The sequence below is a fragment of the Capsicum annuum genome, unplaced genomic scaffold (genome assembly GCF_002878395.1).
Source record: "Capsicum annuum cultivar UCD-10X-F1 unplaced genomic scaffold, UCD10Xv1.1 ctg3477, whole genome shotgun sequence".
Lineage (NCBI taxonomy): Eukaryota > Viridiplantae > Streptophyta > Magnoliopsida > Solanales > Solanaceae > Capsicum > Capsicum annuum.
In genome coordinates, this window is record NW_025841638.1 from 75,474 (window position 1) to 84,652 (window position 9,179).

The 9,179-nt window shown below is 37.3% G+C and overlaps 1 non-coding gene across 1 annotated transcript; it reads right to left on the minus strand.

The window, feature by feature from the left end:
- Positions 1-495: 495 nt before the first annotated feature.
- On the minus strand, positions 496-602 carry LOC124891382. Its single transcript, XR_007049672.1, has one exon. It is a non-coding gene; the product is annotated as a small nucleolar RNA R71 (small nucleolar RNA).
- Between the last annotated feature and the right edge of the window lie 8,577 nt (positions 603-9,179).

Below are 9,179 nucleotides of genomic sequence, written 5' to 3' on the forward strand. Positions count from 1 at the left end.
AGCCTTTTGCAGAACCAGAATAGATCTTTCAACAAAGGCGAAGAATGGATAAATAAAGAAATGATCCAGTTGATCCAAATGCCAGAAATGTCCCGTCTACGGTTATCCCAGTTGTTCCTGCTCAACCAGCTGCTAGACCTATTCGTGAGGTGGAAATCCCACTCACAAACTATGTGATGAACAGTATTTGCAAGCCCAAACTAGGTGGTCGATTTGAATTAAAACAAAATATGGTGCAATTGTTAAATTCAGCGAGGTAATTCCATGTCCTTTTACATGAAGACCCACTCCAGCACATACAAACTTTCCTAGAAATAAGCAATACTTACATTCCTTAAGGGGTGAATTCTGATTATGTCAGACTAATACTTTTTTTTCTCTCTAATGGGGGAAGCAAAAAGGTGGTTACATGTTGAACTTCCACTCTCCATCACTTTATGGGAAGATATAGCTTAGAAGTTCCTTATTTAATTCTTTCTATTAGGGAAGACTGCACATTTAAGAAGTGATATTCTGAGTTTCAGACAAAAAGAAGGAGAGAATCCCTACCAAGCTTGGGAGAGATTTAAAGGTATGCTAAAAAATTATCCTCACCACCATCAGTCCAATGATGTTCTTGTTCATACTTTCATTAAGGTATTGGAGCCAAATATGAAGATTCTATTGGATTCAATAGTAGGTGGGCAGGCTTTTTAGAAGACGTATAAATAATTTTACACACTGCTGAATCAAATTTCACAGGGGAGTCTTGATTGGCATGCTGATTCGAGGAGTGCTCCTAGAAAGGTTGTAGGGGTATTAGAGGTAGACCAATTTACTGAATTACAAGAATAGATCAAAGCAATACAAAATCATATGATCACTCAACTTATTAACTTAAAGTTGGGGGTTACTCATACAGCATCGATAGATGCAGTCCAATTGGTGAATTATTGGTGTGAGGTTTATGGAAGTGGTGAGCATGCAACAGATGCTTATACATCTAATCCAGATTCTATCAACTACGTGGGAAATGCAAATCATTAAGGACAGTAGAATTTTGATAATACTTACAATTCCAACTGGAGGAACCACCCTAATTTCTCAAGGGGTGGAAATCAGGCTTAAAACACTAATAAGTTTAAGAGGCCAGTGCAACCAAATCAATAGCCAGCTCAGAACAATCAGACTACTGCTCAAGCTATAAATATGGAGGAGTTAATAAAGCAGTTTATGGATCAACAAGCATAATTTGCAAAAGAATAAAGACTCAACAAGCACAGTTTGTAGCAGAGTTGAAGAGTCAATAATTGCTTACTAAAAATCTGGAGTTGCAACTTGGTCAAATGGTAGGAGCACAGAATACAAGACCTCAAGGAGCATTACTTAGCGATTCAGAGGCCAATCCAAAGCAGGTGAATGTGATTATAATAAGGAGTGGGTTTTAAACCAAGGAGACGGTTTAGGAGCAGGTTAGTCCCACATTCACTGATGGTAGTTCTAAAGATAATGAGAAGAAATAAGTCAAGAAAATAGCTGCAAGTGATAAAATTCATAAGGAAAAGAAGACTTTACTTTTACCTTTTTCTCAAAGGGAAAGAAAATATCAGGAGGAGGTGAGTTATAAGAAGTTCTTGGATTTACTTAATCAAGTTCAGGTAAATCTTTCTCTTGTGGATATTTTGTAGAGTGATCCAAAATATGCAAAATACCTGAAGGATATAGTGGCAAATAAAAACTGGTTGACCGAGTATGCTACAGTTGCACTTACTGAGGTGTGCACATCCAAGATTCAAAACAAACTACCCAAGAAACTAAAGGATCTAGGTAGTTTCACGTTACAGATTACTATTGGGTATGCCCAATACATTATGTCCTAAAGCAAAATGGGATGGTAGTGGTTGCTAATGAAGAAAATGTACTAATTCCCACTTGCATGGTGACTGTATGGAGAATTTGTATTGATTATTGGAAGCTAAATGAATCCATAAGGAAGGACCACTATCCCATCCCATTCATTAATCAAATATTGGACAGGTTGGTAAGGTAGGAGTACTACTATTTTCTTGATGGTTACTCAGGTTATAATTAGATAACCATTGCTTTTGAGGACCAAAAGAAGATGAATTTTACTTGACCATATGGTACTTATGCTTTCAGATGTATGCCTTTTGGCCTCTGCAATATGCCTACAACGTTTCGGAGATGTGTGATAGCAATCTTCTTTGACATGGTTGAAGAATTTGTCGAGGTATTCATGGACGATTTCTCTGTTTATGGTGATTCTTTTGATAAATATTTATAGAATCTAGATCGAGTCCCAGCTTGATGTGAAGAGATAAATTTAGGGCTGAACTGGGAGAAGTGACACTTTTTGGTAAAGAAAGGAATAGTCCTTGGCCATAAAGTTTCATGTAGAGGACTCAAAGTAGATTGAGCCAAAATTGAAGTGATTGAAAAACTGCCACATCCAGTCACAATGAAGGGAGTGCAAAGTTTCTTAGGGCATGCAGGTTTCTACAGGCATATTATTCAGGACTTTTTGAATATTGTGAGCCTGATGTATAAATTGTTAGAAAAAGAGGCCAAGTTTGATTTTGGTGTGGATTGTTAAGAAGCCTCTGAGAAGATAAAGAAGAAGCTGATAGAAGCTCCAATTTTGATCTCTCCTGATTGGGAGCTACCATTTAAATTAATGTGTGATACTAGTGACATGACTGTAAGAGTTGTTTTGGGGCAAAGAAAAGACAAGGTAATTTTCTCTATTTACTGTGCTAGTAAAGTCTTGAACGATGCCCAAAAGAATTATACAGTCACTGAAAAGAAGATATTAGTGGTGGTCTATGCATTCGATAAATTTAGAGCGTACTTGGTGGCACAAAGGTTATTGTTCATAAAGACCATACAACCATCAAGTATCTCTTCAATAAATGGGATACAAAGCCTTGACTGATCTAGTGGATACTTCTACTACAAGAGTTTGATTTAGAGGTTCATGATCGTAAAGGAGCAGAAAATTAAGTTGCAGACCATTTGTCGAGGTTAGAGACTTATGACCATGTTGTTGATAACTTTCTCTGCATTCGGGAAGAGTTTTCGGATAAAACATTATTATCTATAAAGGAGTGTAAAGGTCTTTGGTATGCGGACATTGTGTATTTATTGGCAAGTAACTTGTACCCTCCTAAAAGTACAATTCAACAGAGAAAGAAACTGCTCCATGATTCTCATGCTTGTGTATGGGATGAGCCATATATTTTCAAGCAGGGTCCATTTGGTATTATGAGAAGATGTGTTTTAGAAACTTAATTCAGACAAGTTCTACATAAGTGTCCTTTATCCCCTTATGGTGGACATCATAGAAGTAAGAGAATAGCTCAAAAAGTGTTACAGTGTAGTTTCTTCTAACCAACATTGTTTCAAGATGCCATGGCTTTCATAAAGAGTTGTGATCAATGCTAGAGGTTGGCAACAAGTTCAAGGCGTATGAGATGTCCCTAAATAATATTCATAATGTTGAAGTATTTGATGTTTGGGGAATTGATTTTATAGGACCATTCACACCGTCCAATGGTAAATTATACATTTTAGTGGAATTTGATTATGTATCCAAATGGGTGGAAGCTACAGCTCATCCCACTAATGATGCAACAGTAGTGCTGAAGTTTGTGAAGAAGAAAATATTTTCCCGATTTGGCACTCCAAGAGCTATAATCAATGACAGAGGTACGCACTTTATTAACGCTTGGTTTAAGAATTTTTTAGCTAAATATGGTGTTAGGCACAAGTTGTCCACTGCGTATCATCCACAAATGAGTGGACAAAATGGGGTCTCCAACCGGGAGATAAAGTAAATACTGCAGAAGACGGTTAATGGGCAATGAAAGGATTGGGCGGAGAAGCTAGATGATGCATTATGGGCATACTAAACAGCTTATAAGACACCCTTTGGAACCTCTCCACACTGATTAGTTTAAGTGAAAGCATGTCATTTACCTGTAGAGCTAGAGCATCAAGCTTATTGGCTGCAGGATAGAAGAGATTGTTGTAGCTTATTGAACTTCATGAGTTTAATCTCCACGCTTATGACAATGCCAAGATGTACAAGGAGAAAATGAAGAGATGGCATAATAGACAAATTCAAGAAAGAGAGTTTGAACTCGGACTTGTTTTGCTATTTAATCAAGGTTGAAGTTATTTCCGGGAAAATGGCGATTTAAATGGTTTAGGCCTTTTGAGGTGGTGCAAATGATGCCTCATGGAGCAGTTGAACTATGGAATAAAGAGATGACTGAGAAATTTTTGGTGAATGGACAACGTGTGAAGCATTACTGGGATGATTATAGAGATAAGAAAAACATGTCCATTAATTTTGCTAATGAGTAAGACTGAGCTAAGTCATTCCATGACGTAAAATAAGGAGCTATGTGGGAGGCAACCCACAAATGTAATATAATAGGTAGTTTAATTTTTATCTATTAAAAGAAAAAGAGAAATATACAAAAATATAAGTCGTGCCACGACCAAAACTATGGCATTGAGTGGGAGGTAACCCACTAGTCAAAGAAGGCATTCAGGTTTGCAAAATGATATATTTAAGTTGGGAGCAACATCAGGTAAGAAAAGGGTTGAAAATGCACTAAAAATATTGATATGAAGGACACCGCTTCGCGGTGAGATGATAGTCCATAATTGTAAAATTCTAGTAGGTTATCGCAATACCACCGCTTATGGTGAAGGATTAAAACATATAAAAATTGCCAATAAAAGGGTCACCGCATTACGATGAACTCCTAAACCACAATTTTCACTTACCAGAACCTCACTGTGATAATGCTCAAACTACACCTCTCTTACGAGAATGTAAGGGATCATTGTCAATATATAACCCAACTAGGTTGGGGTCAAATCCCACAGGGAATAGGGTGTGAATTTGAGTTTTTTGTGGGTTAATCAACTGATAGTTACCAGTTTCCTATGAATAGGGTTTTTTGGAAGTGTAACAAATAATTACTTCTCAGTTCAGTATTTGAAATCAATATGATAAGAAAAACCAGAGTTATGTTCACTATGGGTATTAGGATTTGACAGGCGCTAGTAATGGTTCAAGATTCTTGTGGTAGGTAGGAACAACAGACTATCCTTATCGAAGTTATGTCTAAATGTTTCTCAACCTATTTAGACACTTAATCACCTAATTCTCTCGAACTTAGGGAATTTATATTTCATAACAGGATGTTATCCTAAGTTAATTAATCTTATTACAACATTAATTATTAAATGGAAGTTTAATGCTTCCAAGTCCCTGTTGATAATTCACTTCTTACTAGGGTTGATTTCTTATCTCAAGCAAATCACTCATAAGCAAAGTATATTGTTTACAACCAATAGTTAGCATGTAAAATAATGGAATTTACAAGAAGTTCCTACCACCGTTAGAATCTTAAACACTTCATTACATTACAAACCCAAACCCATAGATCCCACAACTCGGGTCAGGGGATTTTAACTACTCATAATAAAATACGTAAGCTTACAAGTTGAATTCATACTTAGATAGATAATATTATAGCAAGATGAATAGCAAAAAGTATTTCTCAGATTTGATCCAGTAGAAAAACCCAAAACAGTTGTAATAATCTCTCTAAAGAGTTAAAGTTAGAAGATAGAGAGAAAAGCGCTCAAACTGTGAGTTCCAGATGTCCAAGATCATGAATGAAAAACCTAACATATTCTTTAATTACTTCAATCTAATTATGAAAACAAAATCGTAGATCACGGTATTTTCTCGAATAGGTGACGACGTTTGTTGGCTTATCAGGAGTCTGACGTCTTATTAGGAATGTCGTTAGCTCCTCTTCACTTTGATAATCTCTGCCTTAGGCTGACGATGAGGCTTGATCGCTTATTATACATGTGATGACTTATCAGAGATGTCATCGCTTCTTTACTTCAAAATCCATTCCCTGCCTATGTCTGATGACGATCCTGACGGCTTATCATATTATTGACGGCCTATCACAGATGTCGTCACATATTTCAGCTGAAGGCCATTCTCTGTCTAAGCCTGATGGCAACTTTGATAGCTTATCACAAGGATAATGACTTATCAGATAAGTCGTTAGCTATTCTTTCTTCTCTACTTGCTCAGAAATCAACTCTTTTAATCCCATAATTTCTAATTCTCTTATATCTCGACTTTTACTGCAATATCAAAGAGAAAACAATAAAATATGACAAAAGTTGCTTAAGACTTTAAAATTATTCTCAGTTTAAATCCTCAAATGTGTTATCATCTGCTTGCACATCAACATCCTCAACTTAAAACAATTACTTGTCCTCAAGAAACTAATTCACAACCAAGAGAATACAAAGTGCATTAGGCAGTCAACCATCCATATTATCTCAAAATATCTTCACCATCTCCAAGGTCAATCAATTTAAAAACAACTGTGTATATTATTGAAGAATAATAATGCAACACGCAGAAATCAAGATATGGCATCAGCTCAGCAACAACAACCTTGAATGTACCAAGACTACACTATCCAAACAATTTAGCAACCAACAATGTAACCAGTGTGCCCTCAGTACAAAGAAGTCCCACTTCACTTATATCAGACATCACCTATGTAAACATGGGGACAGTAAAAAGACACACACTCTCAAAATAAAGTTCCAATCAGTGTATGCCGAATACCATAGGCTTGCCCTTATTTTTATTTCTAGGATTTCCAGATAGGTCAGCTAGGAGCAGTATAGGTCTTCTCTTTGGCTTGTAATATAGGCTAGGGGATGGTATGATACTTGATGATATTTAAAGTGACTAAGCCTCCTTGACATTACATTAGCTTTTGGGGTCTCACTCATTAGCCTTTTTCTATTCTTCTCTTTTCTTGATCACACATATTCAGGATGGGTGCGGTCCTTTCTACAATCACTTTTTTTTCACAACTTTTCTTTTCTTGTTCTTTTCCACCGCACCCAGATTTTTATTTTTTTATTTTATTCTAACTTTATTCATACTCATTTGACATCACGCATTCCTATGATAGCCACCCTCAACTTAGGCCATTTGCCTAAGTCAAGGTGCATAATGTCCAAGGAGGACCAGGGCCAAAAGAGGTTCATTATGATACAAATGAGAAGGTGATAGGTATAATAAAAAAAAAATAGGCTAATCAGTCTCAAAACAGGGATCAAGGGATATTATGCATATAGGGAAGGTCATTTAGGCTAAAGTGGGTTAACATCAAAACAGCCTATGATCCTTTCCTAACCCCTATCCTTCAACCTAGGTATGACTAACCGGCAAGTTCTGGATCCAACATACAAAGGAAACTTAGTAAAATCTCACACGCACATGGCACACAAGTATATCACAATTTACTACTCATCCAGTTCATGCAATTATTTAGCAATGGTTATCAAGTCACTAGAACTGATACCATACAAAGATACACAGTGGTCATAATTAGATGCAAATCACACAGTTAAAGAATTAGACCATTTGAGAGGTGTTCACAAAATAACAAAACCATGTTAACTGCTTCAGGTACTTGTATTTCTCCTAGTCAACTACAAAGTGTTACAACAATAACTCACCCTACACCCTCAACTTAATATCAAAGAAAAACTAAAATAAGAGTTAGAGGATACCTGGAGTAGATCAATCATGGGGATCATGGGTCCCTAACCCTGCTAATGTATCCTCAGCTGCCTTATCTCCATCGGGAGTCTCTCTCTATTCTGATGCATCTGGCCCAGTAGTTGTTGGGGGCCTACTAGTTGAGGCACCTGCTACTCTCGCTCGGATGGATGCCTTTCATTTCTCATTGTTAACCAAGGACTCGATCATCGCCTTCTTTGTTTTTTTTTTCAACCTTATTTCTCACCCTTTTCTCTGCTTTTCTTTCTTCATTGCTATCAGGCCTCTCTCTCTTACCCTTAGCTATCTTCTTTCCCTTCTTCTTCTTTTATTGCACTGGTTCCCCCATGAGATCAAGCAATGGGATTTTACCTTCAGACTTATCAACAGCTAGATTTGCCGACACCATAAGTTGGTGCTGCTATAATACCCCAACATCTACCTTTTTCTTATCCAGGGCTGCTCTAAATTATGTAAGGTATAAGCCTGACATTTCTCATACCTGTGTATTAAAATAGTTTTCTAACTCATCAATCCGACCAGGCAAGGCTTGGAAGGGCTCTAGTGCGACCTTAATCCTCTTGTCTACCGCAAAGGCAAATTATTTGGCAAAAAGTTGTAGTTGAACCTTGCACAACTTGGCTAGTTTTTCCACTCTCCTAAAATTCATCGGGTTGAAGGAAAATTTTGTGGTAGACACTACAACTGATGGATTTGTTTCATTTCTAGGAATTGGTTCTACTATTACTGAGGATATCGGTGCTGCAGCTTCAGAATCCTGCATCGCTACATTAGGTGCTGAGCTTGTACCTGTAATTGGTAGATATATTTCAACCCCTGATCCTCTGTCAAGTGTCAGCCTCAGCTGATTTTCATCATATCGGATGAGGTTGTGGGTCTTGTTAGCAGGAAATTCATTGTCTATCCCTGCAACTTTAGGTACATTGGCTACCTGACATAACCTCATGATTAGACAAGGGAAAGGATATGCTGTGTCAGGTCTTGAGACCCAAATTTCCATCTCCTCACCAATGATGTCTCCAAAGTTCAAACTAAGTTTAGCCACAAGACTTGCAACCAGTATTGTTCTATCGTCTTCAATGATGTTATCTCCCTCAGTAGGTATCAAATGGGTATGTACTACACCCTACCAGAACCTTGCCTCTTAAGTTAGGGAGGCCTTAAAAATCCTTTCATTCGGGTTGGTCAGCCATTCATGTTTCCCTTCAGCTATGAGAGTGGCTAACCAAGACTGTTGATTTGTATGATACTTCAATCAAGCGTAGAATATAGGTAAAGTGGCTTGAGGAGTAACTTTGGGAACATGAAGAAATCTATTGATTATTGTTTCTGAGAGATCCACCATCACAGCCCATACTAAAACTTTATCCAACAAAGGTTGATCCACTAATTTCTCTCCTTCTTTGCACATCTTCATCAGTCAAGCCTGATAATTTGCATAGAACTCCCAAACTAGTGTAGGCAAAAATGAGCTTCCTCCTTTCACGGTCCATCCCAAGTCATAGTCTCAGAATTTTTGCTCCACTTCAGG